At 47.7% G+C, this 16,861-nt stretch overlaps 1 non-coding gene across 1 annotated transcript; it reads right to left on the bottom strand.

Annotated features, from left to right (window-relative positions):
• Window positions 1–8,020: 8,020 nt before the first annotated feature.
• LOC116079292 lies at window positions 8,021–8,159 on the bottom strand. The gene has a single exon (XR_004113866.1). It is a non-coding gene; the product is annotated as a U4 spliceosomal RNA (small nuclear RNA).
• Between the last annotated feature and the right edge of the window lie 8,702 nt (window positions 8,160–16,861).

Below are 16,861 nucleotides of genomic sequence, written 5' to 3'. Positions count from 1 at the left end.
CACTTTGGAATGGCACAAGCCACTAAACCCAAAGGAAGCCAGTTAGTCAGAGTGCGGTCCGTACTGCTTCGGACCGGGAGCCACAAGCTCCGGAGTTGGATAGATCAGGATTGTTGGTCCCCCTGGTTACCAACAGGACAAAAATAGGAACAAATAAACAAGCAGACACCCCCCCCACACACACACACACACCATGAAATCTTCTGGACATGGATCCTTCTCTGGAATATTTCTGGTTCTTAGAAACACATCTTTGTTCCCTTCTGTCTTTTCTTTAGGTGGATATAATAACAGTTATTAACATAAAATGCACAGATGTTCATAGCTCCCTTAGGAGACTGCTCCACCTGTTTTGATGTGTAACTACTGTGAATCCTCTTCCTTTCTTTGAGTAAGTTCATGGATAAGATCAGCTCTTGTCTTGAGGATCTTGAATATTGATTTAGCTCCCAAAGTTCACTCAGATGACCCTCTAAGAGCTCAAGTCAAGCAAACATAGAGAACATACCACTGAGACCACCGCCCTTTCTTCCTGACCTCAGCTCCAGGGAAGGATGGCTACTCACACGTCTCATTTCTGCACCTTCCCTCATATGGGGTGACTCAGTCTCTTATGATGCCCGGCAAACCTACCTCATCCTTGAGAGTCTCTCACTTGTAAGAAATGTTTCAGTATCAGTTTCTGTAGCTGATTGGCCCTGTTCCAGTGCTTACTGCCATGCCATAGCTGCTCACCTAATGCAAGTACTGTATTACTTAAAAAGGAAAAGCCGAATCGAGTGCTTGCTTCTCAGTGAGCTCACCATCACTGAAACCAAAAAACTTGCAGGAAGAAGATGGGGCGGGTGAGATGATGGGGTGAAACCTAAGCCCTGGAAGGAGGACTTTGAATCACAACTGTGTAGTATTTTGACAGAAAGCTGAGGTTGACAGAAGCAGGTTGACTTTCTAAAGTCAGCCTGCTTCTCAGCTCTTGAGAACTTTGGACTCAAAGTCACCTCCGAGATCCTGCATGCTCTGGAAGCAAGACGTGCTGGGATTTTTTTAAGGGCAAGGTCAGCTTTATGAGAGAAAAAAATCTTGGATCCAAGGCTTGGAAAGAGAGAGGCCCAAGGACAGCAGAGACATTTGTGTATAACGCATTCCTTCCCTGTGTGGGGTGGGGATATGCAGATGCTATGGCAAGTGCATTCTATGGCAAGTGCATTCTACAAGGTGAGTCTCTGGCTGAGGAATGAAGGATGTTAACGGCAGTCAGTCCTTGGGTATTGAACTATCTTATGATTCACAGGTTGGAGCTGACCAGAACACAGAAGAGAAAATAAAATCTGAAAGGGTGTCATGTCTTTGTGCTTTAATGGCCTGTCTCTTGTCAGGAGGTGACTGGCCAGTTCTGCCACCTGTCAGCTCAAGAAGGCAGATTTGTTTACTGCCCTTGGCTGGCCAATCCCAGGGAGGAGCCCAGGCCGAGGACTAGCTGAGGACAGCCCCTGTCTTTTTTTTTTTTTTTTTTTTTTTTTTTTTTTTTTTTATGCTTCTTTACCTTCTTTGTGCCAAGTACAAGAGACATCTGTACAAAGCTATACGCTAGAGGTGGAAGAGGCTCCACCAGTGCCTGGGCTAATGACACGGTAAGACTGAAAGGCTGTGTGTACCTCAGAAACCATGAACCCAATATACTCATCTTTTAAAAGGAATTTTTAATTAATTTATTTTGTATTTAATTTTTTTCCATAACATATATTTTGATCATGGTCTTCCCTTTCCCCCAATTCCTCCTAGAGGTTCTCTCCCTACCCATCCAAGTTTGTGTTCTTTCTCTCTCTCTCTCTCTCTAAAAAAAAAAAAACAACAAAATTAAAGCAAACATACAAAATCCAATAAAAGAAAACTACAAAAACAAACCAAATAAAAAACTGACAACAACCACAGCAGCAGCAGCAGCAACATGGAGTCTGTTTGGCATTGGCCAACTTCTCCTGGGCATGGGGCCTGCTTTGGAGTGTGGTCGAGATAACCAGTGACACTCTATTGGAGAAAGCTGATTTTCCTCTTTAACCAGAACAGATCAACTTCAGGTAGCTTGGTCCCTGTCTTCATTATTGTCATTGCTCTTTAACATTCTACAGATGACACGGCAACACAGACAAAGCAACACGTGGATGTGTACATCGAATAATTATCTCTCCTCTGTCACTGATTGCACCCTCTTCCTGGGGACAGCTCTTAGGACAGACTCCTATGTTTGATTCTGGTCTTTTTTCTGGGCATTTTCTTTTGTATGAATATCCCACACAAATAATGCATGTATGCAAAATATAGACTTATAAAATACACATCCGGTTCTCAGTCAGAGTCAGTCTGAATAGTAATGTTCTTTCAATACTCATAAACTGAAATCATAACCCCAAATTGGTAGTAATTAATGCTGTGGTCTCAGGGCAGGGACTAAGACCTGAGGATATGGATTTGGTGTCTTACACAGGCCCAAAAGAACTGCTCCTCTGTCCATTTTGCCATGTCAGGATACTGCAAGAAGTCAGCAATCTGCAGCCCAGGACAGACAGACTGTCACCACAGGGAAACTGCATTAACACCTTGATATTGAACTTCCAATGTTCAGGACACTGATAGACCTCCCTTATTTATAAGTCACTTAGCCTGTAGCATTTTGTTCTAGCTTTGCGGGCTGACTAGGCTACAGTTCTGCTGTTTTCCTCTTCATATATATGAAGACTTTATTCTTTCTTAGCTGTAGTATGATATTCCATAGGATGGCCATAGGAGATGCTATCAAACTGTGCTACTGTGACCGGATGGGTAGAGTTAGTTTGCAACTTTTAATTGATGCTAATAAGATCACAATTAAGATTTGATTTAAAACTTAGTATATAGTGGCACACACTTTTAATCCAAGTACTCAGGAGACAGAGGCAGGCAGATCCCTGTGAGTTTAAGGCCACTCTGGTCTACATAGTTCCAGGTCAGGGAGGACTATGTAGTGAGACCCTGTTTAAAAGAGAGAGAGAGAAAGAAAATGAGAGAGAGAAGAGGGAAAGAGAGAGAGACTATTTAATATATACTTCACATATACATACACATGTATATATGTATGTGACATGTGTATGTATGCATGCATGCTGCAGATGAAGGTAGATTGTGTGTGTGTGTGTGCCATGGTGTGCATGTGGATGTCTGAGGACAACTTTGGGTGTTGTCCTTGCCCTCTACTTTGCTTGTGGCAGTGTTTCTTGGTGGTCAGAGTGGTGTACCTCAGTCTATGAACTTCCAGGGATTCTCATGGCTCCACCTCCCATGTTTTCACCGGAGCAAAGGGATTACAGATGTGCACCAACCTGTCCATCTTTACAGGTTGTGAGGATCCAAGCTCGGGTCCTCATGTGTGCTTGCATGGTAAGTAAGCACTTTATCCACTGAGCTGTCACTCCAACCAAATTTTTTCTAAGTAAGTTCATTTTAGCTGGATTTCCCTTCCTGGATATCTATACCTTAGCACTGATGGGGGAATAGCTTAAGGAATGAATACAGCCCCACCAGGGAGCCAACAAGGAAAGGGAAGACATGTTTCCTCTTCTTGGTGGGAGAATGGCAGACCTAAAAAACAGCCTCGGAGCCTCTTGTCAGGGACATTGGGCTGCTGAGTTTTCTGTGTCTACTTGGCCAAATGTGACTCTAGGTACTGCAGAGAAGGTATTCTGTAGCTATAAAGAGAACTGCCCTAGATGATGTGGGTGGGCTGGTCCAACCAGCTGAAGGTCTTGGAAACAAAACCTGAGGTTTCTCAGAGACGAAGACATTCTGCCTCCAGACTGTGGCTCCAGTTCCTGCCAGCAGGCTGGCTCGCCTTACCGATCTCAGACATGCTAGGCCCTGCAATTGCACGAACCATTTCCTTAGAATAAATCTCCTCATATATACAGTCATCCCTCCGTATCTGTGGGCAACGCATCTGTGAATTCAATCAATGCTGGATGGAATATGTATTTTTTTCTAATTCTGGAAAATTCCAAACAATAAAATCTGAGCGTACCGCACACTGTGTACTGCTCCACCTCCACAGCACCAAAGTGATCCTAAGATGCTACATTAAGTATTGTAAGTAACTTAGAGATGATTTAACACACAGAGGGTGTGTGAAGGTTACACACACTTACTGCTATTATGCTTAACAGACTTGAGCATCTGTGGGTTTGTGTATATTAGACATCCTGGAACCGGTGTCCCATGGATACCATGAGATAACTGTGTATGTCTACACATACATGTGCACATGCATATATATATATATGTGTGTGTGTGTGTATATGTATACATATACATACATACACACAATACACACACACACAATTTCTATTGTTCTGTTTCTCTACAGGGCCCTGACTCATCAACATATCTAGTCTTCTTTAAAAATAATATTTTTAATCTTTGAAGTTTTCCTACCTTTATTTGGCCTGTATTGATTATATCCACCTACCACTACCTCCCTCCGATTTCCTTTAGTACTCTGTACCCATTTCCTTTTCACCTTCAGGGCCTCCTTTAAAAAAAAACTATAATTTTTAACACCCCAAGTCTAGTTAGCACTGCCCATATGTGCTTGGGTGTGGAGCCATCCACTGGGGAATGAATGGGCAGCCTACCAGCAGGGCCATATATATCCCCCAAAGACAGTTGGGGTCCCTCCTTCCACAGCTGCTGAGAACTTGTCCTATGGAAGTGGGTCCTCAGAGGCCCCTCCCCTACCCATGCTGGAATTCTGACTGGCTTGATCTTGTGCGGGTCTTGCGTAGAAAACCACATCTGCTATCAGTCTTGGAGAGGCCGCATTGTCATGTCTGGAAGGTCATGTTTGCACGTCCCCTCCCCTTCAGTCAGACTTTATCTTTGCCCATATTCGAATACCAAGAAGAGGGTATTTTAAGACCCACAGAGGAGCTTCAGACCAGAATCTCACAAAGCACTGCTGGCCCAGATCCTGCCTGCTGTTTGCAGAGACGCCAGCTTTAAGCTCATCTGTCTATGGTTCCTGTCTTTCCTAAGTGGCTAGTGATCGGTCCTCCTCTACCAGTGAGAGAGACTGCCTCTCCCCCTTCCTGATGGCTGTGAATATCAATCATCCCCATGGTAAGTCACCTCTGCCATTTTGCAAGCCTTGCCTACAGAGACGCATACCTTCACAGAGGACTTCTTCCTTCTCAGCTCACTGGCTTCCAGGGCTTGCCAGCTGTCTGGACTGAGTCTGTCGCTGACATTCTCCAATAGCAATGGATCCTTGCAGGTAGCTGAGGAAAGCAAGACCTGCAGAGGTCATGGATCAGTAAAAGGACTCAGAAGTGGCCCCTTACGATTGTCAGCTCCCGTAGAAGAATCTCTGTTCCTGACGGGAGCAGAATGAGAAGGTCAGGTAAAAGAGTACGCTTGGAAGAGATATGACCCATTTAAAAAAAAAAAAATCAGTCATAAAAATCAAACCTCTTAGGCTGTGTGACTGGGGTAGGGGGAGGAAGAGGCGGAAGGCTGGCCAGAGCTGGCCTCCTGAGTTTCCTGTTTTCAGGCAGGCGGGAAGCAGAGAGCAAACATCCTTCTTCGTTTATCGTCTTTGTTCTTGCTCAGCCAGTGTGTGGTGCAGCAGGGTGGCCTCTCCGGGTGCGTGCTCCTGTCTGCGTTATCTCCCTCGGATCAAAAGAGAAAATGCATGAGAACGTGTTCCGGAGGCCTGGAGACCGCACACATGCCAGTTACGATCATGATCAGGAAAGCTGGGGCTGGGACCTGTGGGGAAGCTGGGATTGTGTCCCCCGAGACCTGTCTCCTCCCTGGAGACTGCTTGTCAATGCACCAGGCACTAAGTTGGACACTGGGGGAGGGAGGAGGTCCCTTAATGAACTGAGTCCGAGGAGAGATGACTAACAATGACTAATGCGGACAGCTCGGATTAGACCGTTCTCTCCTTCCTGCAGCCTCTTGAGTGTCGCATTCTAACAAGCTTTGAGTGGCTTCTTCTGTTCTCCTCTCCCAAGGTCTGGATAACCCACAATCGTCCTTCCCCATTCGTCCAACACAGTCCCGGTTTATACCAGTTTCCCCCCATGTGGTTATTAAGAGAAGTGTTTCCCTTCTTAGCATGTTCATAGTTTAGTCAAATCTGTAATCTCGGGAGAGGAGACAGGAGAGGAGACAGGAGATTTAGAAGTAGCTTCAAGGCCTTTGGAGGCTACAGAGTGCTATCCAGGCCAGCCAGGGGAATTTAGTGGGACCTTTATCTCAACACGCGAAGTAAAAAGTGCTGGGGACGAGGCTAAAACACCTGCCTTCACGTGTATGAGGCACCAGACTCCATCCCTAGTACTGAAAGGAAAACAAAGTGTTCTAATTGAATTACGAATTTGAGATTCTTCCTAGCTATGGATTTGCTGAGTAGAAGGCTTGGTTGGAGTAGGACTGGTTGGGCCGTTCAGTCACCTGGAGCTTGAGGCCTTTAAAGCCAAGGCTGGGGCTGCAGTGCCTGACTCCCCACACAGCTTGGGGAACGGTTGAGCAAGAAGGAGGAGTGGGCAGCTAGGATGCATGGGAACAGAGTCTGGGCATCTCATCCCTGTGAAAGGTTAGCCCCGGCTGCTGAAGCCCGTGTCAGTGAAGTGCCGAAGATTCAATCCAGGGCCGCAGGAAACTAGCAGAATCAAAGAAGAATCCAAGCGCGGACAGAATCAGTCTCCGAGCCTGGTATTTTGTGGCAAGATGTTCCCACATGTCTAGTGGGTTGGATAGCTAAGAATACATGTCATTTGTTTAGCGTTTGGCACGGACCGGGCATGTTTGCATGTGATCTGGCTTGGGGCTCCCAACCATGGGAGGCAGGGAGTTACCACCCCCACTGTTTTTACTCTTTAGGATGGGGAAAACTTGTCCCAGACTGCACAACTCAAAGGTGCCAGCATGTAGCATCTCCCAGAGCCTGTGTTCGGTGTCTTAGCCTTTCACCTCATTTCTATGGAGACAGCTTCGAGGCTGGCCAAGAAGCATTTTGCATGAGATAGGTGCTCCAGTGTCCACTGCGGAAATCAGCTTGCTCCACGAGACTAAGGTTGGGGTTTCATTCCTGTAATTTGTACCATCAGAAAATGGACCAGGGAAATTCCGAGGCCTCAGGGGTTGGTGGAAGGTCACTGTCAGAGAACCCGAGTGCTAAGAGAAGGCATTGATCGCACAGGCCGATTTCTGTTTCTAACTTGCTGGAGTCCAGCCCTAGCACCAGCCGGGGGTAGGACCCAGCCTGGCAGGCAGCAGCTGTGAGCAGTGTCTCTGAGAGCCCAGCTGCAGGGCTGCCATTCTCACTACGTGATTGGGGACATGTGAAGGCAGGGCAATTGAACTGCCGGTGACCCCGAGGAGCGAGGAGGCTAATTAAAGCTTCTCTCCCCACACTTCAGTCAAGCCCCTCCTGCCCTTCCTCCCGATGGAGGGGCCGATAAGGAGGGATTGGATTTATGAAAAGAGATGAAGATGTTTGGATAAGCCGAGGTACTGAGGCAAGCCGGCCGGACGAGTTCTGGCCTGACCAAGGCAGCGGGGTGGCTGACAGAGCCTTACAGGCAGGCAAGACAGGAGGAGAGGAAGGGGGAAAATGGAGTGCTAACCCTGACACCCCTCAGGCCTGGTTCTCCTAGTAGTTCAGGTGGAAATGGAAATGGAGACTTGCATGCCCTCCAACGACCCCCTCTCCTCTCCCCGCCCTCCCTCCCGCTCCCCCGCCCTGAGCAGCTCCCAGATTTGCTTCTCTGATCCCTTGTGATTGGAAGCAACATCAGGGCAGGAGGCACAATGAGTCGGGACCTGAGATGAAGAACTTTTCCATTCAGAGTGGAGAGGCCAGGCTGCCCCCGGGAGCCGAACACTGTGCAAACAGCTATGCGTGGAGCCGGTCCTCGCGCCAGCCTTTCCTATGAGCGGTGTGTTTATTATCAGGCCTGCTGTATTGCTGTTTCATCTGTGGCTCCGAGCTGTTTGGTACCTTCCTTAAAGACATCTAGCAAAGAAGGGCTAATCTGGAGATCCTAACCAAGGAGCAAATTTTCAATTAGCAATAATCGCGCCTCGGATAAACCTCATTGGCTACGATACCGCCACTGCGCAAAGCTCCAAGTAGCAAATTTAAAAGACTATATATCCAGCAGTAAGACTTTCTTCCAAGGGACGGCATTTACTAGCTATTCCTCTATCTCATGAGGCAAAGTGCTACTGCAGGAAGATCTACATAGCTCTGGTGTTTGTCCTAGACAGTCCCAAGTCCTGACTTGCTCCTGGACAAGCAGTTCCTATCTGCCTCCCTCCACCCGTCTCTCTAGCAGTTACTGGGAGAAGGGTGCTAACTGAGCCTGGAGACTAACCCATTCCACGTCGCAAGCACTGTCTGGGGGAAGTCCCAGCTTCCAAGCTACCTAGAAAGAAAATATCTAATGTGCTTTTCGTGTAGGCAAGTTGGGGTGCCGTGGCTTGCTGTGCCTTTGGTTTGGCCCCCCGGTACTGGCTGCCCAAATGGCATGGCTGCCCCTTGCCTACTTCTTCGTACACCCAGCCAGCCACACTCAACCCTCGGGCTGTGGAGAGAAAAAGCAGAAAAAGCTCTTTCGTCTCTGATGCTGGACTGGGAGAATGGCTGGCGAGTGCCATGTCCTAGGAGCTGGATGTGGACCACTCTAAAGCACTTCTAGATTACAGACAGAGCCATAATCCAGTATTGGGGAAAGCTGGGAAGGCAGTAGGTTTTCCTGATTCTAGTCTCCTAGGAGATCAAGCCAGTATGCCACACCTCCGGGCTTGGCTCCGCCCTTTGGCAGAGCCAGAATCACATCCTTCCCTTTAGCCCAGACGGGACTTAGGTTCCTATTCCGTGGCAGGATCATCCAGGTTGGCTGATTCCAAAGCCATGTGTGATGTACATCAGCTTGAACAACTGACTTCCTGTGATTTTTACCCTTTCTTGTGAGTTCTTTTCACACACACACACACACACACACACACACAAACAAAAGTAGGAACTAGCTTGTTAATACTGGTCTAGCCTGGTCAGATCAAGTTCTGGCTGAGAGGTAGGTAGTATGATAGTCTAAAGGCAGGCTGGGGAAAACCTCTGCCTGTTGATATCAAGTGTCTAGCCTTCTGGTTCAATGCAAAGCACAGTGTATAAATGAGCCCGGTTCATTGAAGCCAACAGCTCTGACTGGGTTTTAACACTGGTCGAGGCACCCACGACTCACTACATTAGTGTCAGTTTAACGGTTGGCTGCATGGGCCAGGGGTAATATTAATGATTACTTGTGAGTTAAGTGGACATAGAACTTTTACATAGAAAGCTACTGGCCTTTGCTAGTTTTTCCGGGCAGCGTGATGTGCAGGCTGGGATCGGCAGTGTAACCAGGAGCTCCATAGACTATACATAAAAAGGATCCTGAAGCCACAGTAGGTAGAATTGGGCCTTGGCCTGGTGCTACATCAGAAAACCCCTGGGAAGGTGAGCAGCCTCCCCTTTGGGACTGAGTCTTTGTTTGAGCAAGGGCTTTCTTTCCAGAGCTGGAGAGCACAGTGCGGAAGGCTGCTTCCTAAAGCCCAGAGGTGCAGAGAACAGGCCCCCAGCTTCCTCTCTAGGAAGAAGCTGCCGGAGAGGCCTCGGCTGGGTGTTTCCCGTGCCAAGAGGGGAATGCCCACCAGTGATTTACACAGACATTTATAGAAAGCATACAGGTTTACTCATTCATAAAATAGAAGAACAGAGTGTTTTCTCCCTGGCTGGGCTCTCGGGTAGTGTGGCTGATCACAATCATTTCCGGACATGCCCTGATTTGCCCGCAGGGAGAAGGCTAAGGCTGCATGGGAACTGGCTGCAAACAGAGCCACCCAGTGCAGGCTTCCTGCGGTATGCAGGACAGGAGCTACACTGAACTAATAGCAAGGGTCTCCTCCCAGCCCCGGGGCAACTGGTCCTCCTCTTACACACTCTACCCTCCAGAGCATCCCAACTTGTATGTAGGTTGTGAAGACTGTGCCTGGCACCTGGTGACATGAGGCTTTGAGGGCTATCATGTGAGATCATAGGAGTAAGGGGATGCTACCTGATCTAGCCAGGCCACCCATAATATCTGATTAAAGTGGGCAGCTTGGTGGGAGCACATTGGGGCCTTCCATTCTCCAGCAGCCAGTGTCAGCCTCTGAGAACTCACTGAGCCCAGCCGGGTCCTGGCAGCCTTTCTGTGGGGCCAGCCAGTGGGTGGGCAGCAAGCACCCATTTTGTCAGAAGCCACAGACCCACAAAGAGTGATTTTCTTTCCCCCATGCCTCTTTGGGTCCTCCAATTCGGGATGCCAAGGGCTGCGGGCTGAGCTTTAGTGGTGGATCTATGACCAGTGGAGCTGGCGGCAGGCTGCTGAACAAGAAGCAAGGACTAAACACAAAGCGGGCATCAAAGAAGTTGGCGGTCTGGACCAGATGTCCTCTCGGCCTGCCGTCTCTTCTAGGAGGGGCTCCAGCTAGGCTCTGCTGTGGGAATCCTTGAAAGCCCTGGGGAACCCTAAGCAGGATTACCACAGAGGGGAAAGGGAAGAGGAGAGAGGGGAGGGGAGGAGAAGATGGCTGTGCAGAAGGTGAAAGCAGCAATAGCAATTTCTTTGCCAGTTGCTCGAGCAAAACTCTGCAGGCTGCAGCTTAAACAAAGGGGCATTGACCTCTCGCAACTCTGAAGGCCTGAATAAAGAGGGTCAGCAGCATTGGTCTCTTCTGAGGCCTCTCCTCTTCCTCCCTTGCTGACTGCTCAACACCTTATCACAACGTCCCCCTTTGGTCACCTGTCTGTTCCTGCACATGTCTATCCTAAGTTCTTCTGGTGAGGATGGCAGGAGTATTGGTTGGGGTCACTGCACAGGACTGAAGTTTCACCTTGGACGACTGCTCTAGGTTGGCTCCTGGCACATACAGGATCAGGATACAAAGCCAGGTGTGTTATTTGTGTTGGGGTTTAGCATCCTTCATGAGTCTTCATCGGTGTAACTAGCCCAGGGAGGTGGGACCCTCTACAGGCACACTGCTCGATATGTCAAATAACTAACTATTCCGAGAGGGGCCCAGAAGTATGTGTTCATTGTTTTCAAGAGGAGGCAAGGTTACCTCCCAAGCCAGAGTCCCTGCACAGGGCCACAATACCTGAGGTAAGTCTGCTGCCTTTTGGAGTAACTGCCCCCAGTGTTCTCTGTGAGGAGATCTGCTTGGGGCATGAGGGAACACAGCAAAGAGCTGGAGTGTCTGTTGCCAAAAATGAGGATGGTGATGAGGCGCCTTGTATTGAGACTGCTAAAAACTGCACCAAAATCCACAAAAATGTCAAGAATGTGGTATTTAGAGCTGTGTGTCTCTGCCTGGTGTGTCTCCACATCCTTGACTCTCAGTTCCAAGAGTATTGTCTGAGAGGCCAAGGCACACTCATGCCGTCTATGAAAGTCTTTCTAGAGGTCCTTATATGTCCCCGAAGGCCTGTGTTTCTTATGTTCTTGTGTTTGATCTGCAAAGGGCTCACTAGCTCCTGCGTGAAGCTGAATCACTTCCCACTTGGTGGGAAGAGCCACCGAAGCTCCCTCTGCATCCTTCAAACACTGATCCTTCCGGATGCATGGGCCACATCATGGTCCCATGGGGACTCCTAGGGTATTCGGAAGGTCATTTGTATTTAATATACAGGAGTGATGTGGAATTTAAAGGATGAATTTTGATACGAGGATCCAACTTGGGCGGAAAGAGACAATTTGAAGGTGTTGCCGCTGGCCACATCCTCTGTATATTTGAACACCAGTGTAACTTAGCGTGGCATTAATAATAGGAAGTCGAAAATTCATGGTAAATGAATAGGCAGTTAGATGACAGGTGAATAGATAGACAGACAGACAGACAGGCAGACAGGCAGATAGATATATCAATTGGTAGATAGATGACAGACATATAGACAGTTAAATGACAGAACAAACACATAAAGAGAGATAAAGGGTTGGTATTGTGACTTGACTATAAAATGTCTCCCATAGGCTCATGTGTTTGAACACTTGGTCCCCAGCTGGTGGCATTATTCGGGAAGGAGGTGGAGGCAGATGGGCTCTGAGGTTTTATAGAGTGGCCCCACTTTTCCTGTGCACCCTCTGCTTCCTGACTGCAGATATGACATGACAAGCAGCACCCTGCCTCTTGCTAACGAAGCTTTCTCTCCACAATGACTTTTTGTCTCTTGAACTGTAAGTCCAAATAGAGCCTTCCTTCTCCCAGTGGCTTCCTGTCAGGACTTTTCTCACTACAACCAGCAGATAATCAGTACTGTAGGGCTGGAGAGATGGCTCGGCGGTTAAGAGTACTGACTGCTCTTCCAGAGGTCCTGAGTTCAATTCCCAGCAACCACATGGTGACTCACAACCATCTGTAATGGGATCTGATGCCCTCTTCTGGTGCGGCTGAAGATAGCTACAGTGTACTCATATAAATAAAATAAATACATCTTTTTTTGAAAAAAAAAAAAATCAGTACAGTAAGCTTTTACTAATCGAATTCCAGGGGCTGAAATGTAGGTACAGGAGGAATCCTAGAGTGGGAAAATCATTTGAAATCGAATGAAGGTTGGCTCAGGTGATGGTGATCTCTACTGGTTGTAAACCTAGAAGGCTCAGGTGATGGTCATCTCCACTGGTTGTAAACCTAGACTAGAGATACTGGGAGCGAGCAGGAGATTCACAGCGTTCTAATATGTGTTCTCTCAAACTACTTATTATCTACAATGAGTGTTATAACCCCTACAGAAGTAGCTAATATTAGTAAGGACACGGGGAGAGTCTTGGGTATCTACATCATTACTGTGGGACATATGGCACCTGGTTCATCCAGAGGACTCAGTGTCAGCAATGACGCACATTATCTATTTATAAGGATTATCTGAGTCAGACATCTCCACTCCTCATAATATTCTATTGAGGTGGGGAAGGGGAGTCAGGTATAGTGGTATACCTCAATTTTATCACTCAATAGTCTAGAGAAGGGGCAATCGTGGATCTGAGAGATAGTGAGAGCCTGCCTCAAGACGCAAAAGCCAAAAGCAGTACTGAAAAGCTGCTTCTGTCACCGTGCCTCCTCTGCCTGCTGCCTTACCATGGCCACCGTGATGGAGTCAGCCCCTTGAACGGTTAGTCAGAATAAACACATATCTTAAATGGCTTTTGTTTGTTTGTTTTTGTTTGTTTGTTTGTTTGTTTTTTTGAGACAGGGTTTCTCTGTATAGCCCTGGCTGTCCTGGAACTCACTCTGTAGACCAGGCTGGCCTCAAACTCAGAAATCCGCCTGCCTCTGCCTCCCAAGTGCTGGGATTAAAGGCATGCGCCACCACTGCCTGGCTTAAATGGCTTTTTATAGGGAGTTTGGGCACTGCATTTAAAAGTAACTAATCCGAGGGGTAAAGGACCAAGTGGCACGGAACCTGTCCCTAAGGGGTGCAGATCACGCTGCTCATTCACACCGGTAAATGCTATGGCTGTTAATAAGGAGCAGCTCCCAGCCATTGCTTCGTCATGTCTGTTTAGATGCTTGCAAATTTTCCAAATGAAGTGTAGTCTGAAAAGAGCAGCACGGAGAATGCATGGGGTGTTTGGCCTCACCTGCCACTTCAACATATTGCCTGGATCCTGCTTTATACTGAATGGATTGCCATCTGGTTGGTAAAGTGGTCAAATCCTGTCTCTTCTGGCTTCCTTCCTTGGTCTAGGACCAGGTTCCCAACTTCATCTCTGTGTTCTGAGGCAAAGGATCCCAGGTTCGAGGCCAACCTGGGCTGCATAGTAAGAGTAAGACCTCCTCTCAAAGAAACAAAATACAAGCACAAATTTGTTTTTTTGTGTCATAATTGTTGGAATTATTTATTGTCTGTGTGGCTGAAATGTTCTTCTCTGTGCTTAACATGATCTCTGTTCCTTCCATTGACAACTGATGCTTATGTTACTATTCAGTGTATATATGTGTGTGTGTGTGTGTGTGTGTGTGTGTGTGTGTATTTGGTGGATGGGGTTCATGCACGTGTGTGTGTGTGTGTGTGTGTGTGTTTTAGGACAGAATATTGGACTTGTCCTGGAACTTGCCAACCTTCTAGCTTTAGGGATCTGCCCATCTCTGACTCCTTAGCCCTGGAACTATAAGTAAATGCTTGTAAATTCTCCCAACTTTGTAAGAATGTGGACCCTGGGGATTGAACTCAAGTCCTTGTGTTTATGCAGCAGCGTGCATTTTTCTGACAGCTACCTCCCGGGCCCCTCCTTCTCTCACGCACCCCGACATCACAGCTGGGCATTCTTTGCTTCTATAGCTCCTCCATCTACACTCTGTCTTTGCTAGTACCATCTAGAGTTACAAACCCCCTTCTAGATGCTACTGTAGTTCACTCATTTGACATAGCCTGTCTACTAAATGTGAGGCACCAGACTTTATGCTATCAACACAATCAAGTCTCTGCCTTCCTGGGCTCATAGAAATATATGTTTTTCAGCCTCAGTCTCCCTCTCTTCATATAAGTGCCACAAGGGCAGATTATATGCAAAGTCTGGTTTGTATTGCAGGTTGATGTTGACGTAGGAAGCCTATTAAGTATTTGTTAAACTTTAGGTGAGCTCTTCTTCCCGGAACTTTTCTCTAACACACACATGAAATGTGCATGTATCTTCAGGTCTCCTGTCTTGTTTGCTGTTATCTTTTGAGTCTGAAATGTCCCCAACAGGGCCATGTTTTAAATGGGTGGCCACTGGTTGTAGTGTTATTTAGGAAGGTTCTGGAAACTAGGAGTTGGGGTCTAGCTGACAGAAGTAGGTTTAAAGAGATGAATGGGTGAGGGGTACAACCCAACCCCCTTTCCTCACTCTCATTATGCTTGGTGGATTCTGTTCTTGATGTGTGTCAAGGCTGAAATCAAGCCTGTGCTGAGCGTGTGTGTGTGTGTATGTGTGTGTGTGTGTGTGTGTGTAGCCAGATTTACAATGATTCTCTTGTGTTGGTCATTTATAGGAACATGGAAGGCATACTTATCAACACATTCAACATTGTGGTTATTTAGCACAAAGATGGTTGGTTGGCAGACTGACTGATAACTCCTACCATCCCCAGGTGCTAGTTTTGAATACTGTGTCCTTGGCTCCTCTTGAGTTATGAAGAGGAGGATGGAGATAGCCTTGGGTCTAGCCTTAGATTTACTGAGTGTTACTTAGACTTACTGAGTGTATCCTGGGCTGGACCCTTCTCTGGGAATTGATGTCCACATCTGTAAAACATGAGTGGGCCTGGGGGATGTGGAAATCGTTGCTTCTTTGTTTCTTCAAAAGCACAGAGAACCAGAAAAACCCTGTTGGAGGAACTAGATTCTTTTGCATGATTCAAGGCAGGGACAACTCTGGCCTGGTCACAGCCACTGGACATATTAGCCCATGTCCTAGACTCCTGGGAACATTTGTAGCATTTAGGGGGGAAGCTTTAGTGTACCAGTTTCTAGGCAGCCCTGCTTCTGAGTGTCAGCAGAGAAAAGCTGGCAGAGGAAGGCCACACACCCTCCCCTGTCCTTGCCTGGTGGCAACACTTCAGTAGGCTCTCTAATGAGCTTACACCCCTCCCAAAAGCCAGGCTTGTTTGCTTCTCCTGGGAGCCTGGCACCAAGCCCTAGATGCTGTCATTGTTTTGGGGACAGACTCCCCTCTCCTCCCTGCCCCCCACCCCCACCCCAAGTGGCTCACTCTACTAGACCAGGCAGCTTTGCCTCAGACCAGGCCCCCACCCTGGGGACCTACAGCTACTCTCTATCTTTGTGTGGCCACTGAGAGGGGGCCCAGAGCTGCTTAATCGGGTGTGAGTGAATGTGTCCATGAGTGTGTCCATGTGTGCCTGTTCCATCCTCTGCTTGGGTTTGTGTGTGTGTGTGTGGAAAGAGAGAGAGAGAGAGAGAGAGAGAGAGAGAGAGAGAGAGAGAGAGAGCGAGAGAGCTGCACATTCTTCATTCACAACTTGTTGTGGGTTCCTATTTCTCTTCCAAGAGAGGCGGGGGTGTGGTTGCAAAATAAATCTTCGTTATTTTTTTTTTCTTCTCTCCAAAGAAATCATTGTGTTGTAATGCAGGGGAAGCCTGAACTGGTGACATTTTTATGGGGCTGCCACTAGTGAAGACTGTCGTGTCTGCCTGGGCCATCCAGAAAGTCCATAGATTTTTTTTTCCCCTCTCTCTCCACTGCCATCCCCCATCCCCTTTTCTCTCTCAGCAATACAATTTCAGTTCAATACTTGTCTAGAATTCCCAGTGGGGCTACCTAGGCACAAGGGGGTGGGCCTGGGGGGAGATGACATCATGTCTTTGTCTGAGGATTGGCTGCTTCCAGGCCTTAGGAATGATATCATCTCTGCGTGGACCTCCCCCACCTCTTTACTCCTAGCTCTTTACTGGCTGGATCCTGGCCCCCACCACAGGATACCCTGTTGCCTTGGAGACCACAAGTTTTCAACCTTGTTGTCTGAAGGGATGGTCATTCATTATATGTGTGACATGGGGGTAAAGGGTCTGGGGAGGGAGCCCCGGGCAGGACGGTTTTGAGGGAAGGCTGTGGACAACAAAATAATGAACAAACATATGTTTCACGCATGAGAAGCCGTCAGAGATGGCAGCGAGGGAAAGGTCACGGCAGACGGCACTCTGTACATGGAAAACTGAAGACAGAATTCTAAAGACGGACAAGCAGTGGCCAAAATATCGTGGAAAGTGGCCACCCCCTCCCTGAGACAGCTCATTAGAAAGGCTGTG

Source organism: Mastomys coucha, unplaced genomic scaffold, assembly GCF_008632895.1.
Source record: "Mastomys coucha isolate ucsf_1 unplaced genomic scaffold, UCSF_Mcou_1 pScaffold5, whole genome shotgun sequence".
Taxonomy (NCBI): Eukaryota; Metazoa; Chordata; class Mammalia; order Rodentia; family Muridae; genus Mastomys; species Mastomys coucha.
Note: the sequence above shows the minus strand (reverse complement) of the source record. Positions and strands in the feature narration are given on the sequence as shown.